Source organism: Pinus tabuliformis, chromosome 5_2 (genome assembly GCF_031772625.1).
Source record: "Pinus tabuliformis cultivar Carrire ecotype Pingquan chromosome 5_2, CPIR1, whole genome shotgun sequence".
NCBI lineage: Eukaryota > Viridiplantae > Streptophyta > Pinopsida > Pinales > Pinaceae > Pinus > Pinus tabuliformis.
The window spans coordinates 743,967,231-743,971,926 of NC_142306.1; positions in this window are offsets into that span (position 1 = coordinate 743,967,231).

Here is a 4,696-nt window from a genome sequence, read left to right on the forward strand (position 1 = left end):
TTCAAGATCTAGTTAAGTAATGATCTAGAAATGTTTCATTGAATTTAAATGAGGAATTAAATAGGTTGTATATTAGACAGAACAATCGTAAATTAGAATAAAATGATAGTGATTGGATGATTGTGAGTCAAGATTGGTCTTGTTTAGGTGATCAAATAGTCATGAGCAAACTAGGATTTAATGAAACCGAGGAACATATCCCCAACATGGTTTCCAAAAGATGTTGATAGGTTTTGTTTAAATTAGATTAAACTAAACTATTCAACTCCTCAAATCTTGTTATCATAACAAAATAATAAGATAGATTGTTTGAGATGTAGAAAATAAGAGAAAAATACTTAAATAAAAATTAGATTTAAATTAACAATGAGCTAGTCAAGATTCTAGGCCAAGACCTTGATATCTTGTAGAGCATGAACTATGAAAAATAGTGAATTAACTTAACAAAATTTTAGGGGTATTCAATAAATACAGATTGTATGAAAGAATCGGCTGATTTTATTGAAATAATAACCAAATGTTAACAACATATCTCTACGAAGATCTATTATGCAACCAACTCACAAAATAGACGAAAAGATAGATCAACAACTTAAAAATTAGCCTCTTTGAGGGGGAAACCTTCTTTACATTACATAAATGAACTATTCTTGGATGATACAAAGGACAAGACCCCCTTTCTATATATATCAGTCTAAGGGGTCACATTATAATTAGAGCCTACATAACAATAATGATGTAAGGACACAATAATAACAATAGTGGGCTTCTATGGGGCATGATAATAACAATATTGGGAATACATGGGCACAAAAATAATAAGGGGGCTACACTAAAAATAACAATAAGGGGGTAGAATAGTATTATAGGTACCTAACATGCCCCTATCCTTCAAAAAGGTGTTGTCCTCAACGCTTGAGTAGTTCTATATGCTTATGTATAAAATTATCATCCTCCCATGTAGAGTCTTCAACAGGTAAGTTCTTCCATTTCACGAGATACTATGTAATTGATTGATTTCATAACTATCGTGTTCTTGTTTCTATGACTGCTTCAGGTTCCAATATGATTTTTCCTTCCTCCTCAAGTTATAGCAATATTGTTTTAATTGGGAGCTTGTCACCTATATCCTTCTTTAAGCATGAAAAATGGAAAACTGGGTGCACTCAGGAAGATGTATTAAGCTCCAATTTGTGTGCCATAGTACCAATATTTTGCAACACTTTGTAAGGACCATAGTACTTTGGTGATAATTTATTATCCTTCTTAGCTTGCTTGAGGGACATTTGTTTGTATGGTTGTAGCCGTAAAAATATCCTATCGCCTACATCAAAACTTCTTTCGTTGCAACACTGATATGCCTATTGTTTCATTCGATTCTGCGCCAAAGTGAGGTTATCCTTTAAGAGTTGGAGAATTTGTTGTTGATGTTCGATGTGATCTTCCACTGCTTGAACCTTAGAATTTTCTCTTAAATATGATGTGACGGATGGTGGATGATAACTAGAAAATGCTATAACTAGGGTCATTTTTGCTACGATATGGAAGGAAGTGTTATACTACCATTCGGCCAAAGGTAACCACTTGACCCATTGTGTTTGTTTACCAGATACAAGGAAACAAAGATATTGTTCCAAACATTTTTTCACTATATCAGTTTTCCCATTAGATTGGGGATGATAAGATGAGCTATGGGCTAATTGAGTACCCAAACAAGAAAATAATTTTGTCCAAAAATTTCCAGTGAAAATGGGATCTTTGTCACTTACAATAATATTTGGGTTTCCATGTAGCTTTTGATTTGTTTCCATAAATTCAGTAGCAATTGTACTGGCTTTAAATGGATGAGGTAATGCAAAAAATTGTGCATACTTGGTAAGTTTATCAACGACCACCATGATGACACTCCTTCCTTCGGACTTGGGTAAACCTGTGATAAAATCCATTGAAACCTCCTCCCAACATTGACTTGGAATGGCTAAAGGTTGTAGCAAACTTGAGGTCTTAATTGTCTCAACTTTTTTGTTGTTGTCAAACCAAACATTTTGCCAAAAAATTTTGAATATAAGATTTAAGGCCATCCCAAAATTTTTTTTTCTTGACCCCATGGTAAGTTTTTAAAAATCCCGAGTTCCCTCCTAAGGGAGAGGTGTGCAATCCCAAAAGAATCTTTTGTTTGAGTTTGGAATTCTTACACATATATAAGCGATATTTGTACCATAATAAATCATTTTTCCAGCTAAAGGTATCAAATGTATTGGGATCTTGCTGCAACTTTTGAATGAGTGTCCACACTTCTGCGTCATTCTTCAATTCATCCCTTTCTTTGGTTATCCAATTTGGTTGGATAATAGAAATGGAGCAAAGCAATGCTTCCACATCCTCATCCTTTCTTGAGAGTGCATCTGCAACAACATTTTTTCTTCCCTTTTTTGTAGATGATTTCAAAGTCATAACCCAACATCTTTGTGACCCATTTTTACTACTCTCCTGAACATAATCTTTCTTCCAAAAATAATTTAAGACTATCGTGATATGTTTTTACCTTGAAGTGTCTTCCCATTAGGTAAGGTTGCCATTGCTTTAGTGTGTGTAGTATTGCCAAATTTTCCTTCTCATAAATAGTTTTTTGTAAATACTTTCCTTTGGTTGGATGACTTTCAAAAGCAATGGGACTTCATTATTACATTAAAACAACACGAATTCAATTCACCGAGGATTCACATTGCACATTAAAGGTTTTTATGAAGTCTGGCGTAGCTAAGACTGATGCTTGGCACATTACCTCTTTAATATGTTCAAAGGCCTTAGTTGCTTCTAGAGTTCAAGAAAATGCATCTTTCTTCAGTAATTTTGTTAGAGGTGCTTCTATTCTCCCATAATTCTTAACAAACTTGTGATAATACCCTATCAACCAGAGAAATCCTTGAAGATGCTTTATGTTTGTGGGTATTTTCCATTCCTTAATGGATTTAATTTTGTTAGGGTCTACATTAACACCCTCATGAGATATAATATGACAAAGATATTCCACCTCCTGTACTCCAAAGAAACATTTGGGTGTTTTTGCATATAATTGTTTCTCCTCCTATAGTTCGAGCACCCTGTCAACATGTTGAACATGATCCTTCCAAGACTTGCTGTAGATTAGTATATCATAAAAAATACTAACACAAATTTTCTAAGGAAGGGTTTGAAAATGGAATTCATAAAACCTTTAAATGTAGAAGGTGCATTGGTAAGGCTAAAAGGCAATACCAAAAAATAACAATGACCCTCATGAGTTCTAAATGTTTTTTTTTCAGAATGTCTTCAGTCTTAATTTTAATTTGATGATATCCTGAATGAATATCAAACTTGGTGAAGTAAATTTATCCATGTAATTTATCAAACAATTCATCAATGACAAGAATGGGAAATTTATCATTAATAGAGAGCTTGTTGAGCTCCCTATAATCTGGACACATTCTCCATGATCCATCCTTCTTATGCACTAATACTACTAGAGTAGAGAAAGAACTTTGACTAGGTTGAATTATACGGACCTCTATCATTTATGCAACCATACTTTTAATTTCACTCTTTTGGGCATAGGGATATCTGTAAGGCCTGATGTTTGGAGGAACACTTCCTAGAATCAAATGAATAGCATGATCATGATCATGAATAGGTGGGAGGCCTTTGGGAGTCTCAAATACCTTGGAATGATCGTCCATGACTTTTTGGAGATATGGATAAATATATGATTTTGATGTTTGAACCTCCAACGAGCATAATTGTGTAATTATGCCCCATTGTTATTTATTTAGAAGCTTTGTCATGCCATGAGAGATGATTATATTTCATGGTTTCCCTGCGATACCCCTTAATTCAAATTCCTTTCCTTCCCAAAAAAATTTCAAGAAAATTTGTTGAAAATTAAAAGCTATCATACCCAAAGATTGTAACCATTGGACTCCTAGTACAACATCAACACTATCCATTGGAATGGAAAGCATTGGACTATTAAATACATATTACCCCATGGTTAGCTTGATATTATGGCACTTTCTAGAGCAATTTATAGTTCCTCCATTTGCAACCATCACTTAACACTCTTGTTCTAGATATAGGAAACAATTCAATTCCTTGGCTATCTTCCAATGAATAAAATTATGGGTACTACCCCAATCAATCAACACTATTAATTTTTAATTCTTTTTATGTCCTTTTATCTTGAGAGTTTGAGGAGTGGTAATTCTACCAATGCATTACAAGATATGGTCGGATTCATTTCTTCTTTCTCTACCGTTGGTTCCTGGTGTATATGCTCTTCTTTTGACGTTTCTTGTTCCTTTTCTTCCTCCTCTTCACAATCTAGGTAAAATAATTTCTTCTCAGCACACTTATGTACTTTAGTGTATTTGCTATCACAAATATAACAAATCCATTTTCTCCTTTTTCTTCCAATTGTTGTGGTGTCAACCTTGTAGGTTGTGGATGGCTAGGAGCAACAACACTTTCATCTTTATAGTTATGAGTGGTAGACTTCCTTATTGCCATAATTTTCTTTCAACTTTTCTTCCTCCCTGAATGCCTTGTCCAATGGATTAGTTTCTCAAAGGAAAACCTCATGTTCGATGTTATCCTTTAAATTCATTGTGAATACATTAATCCTATCTTCCTCTGGAATATCATTTACCCTTATATTCAATTT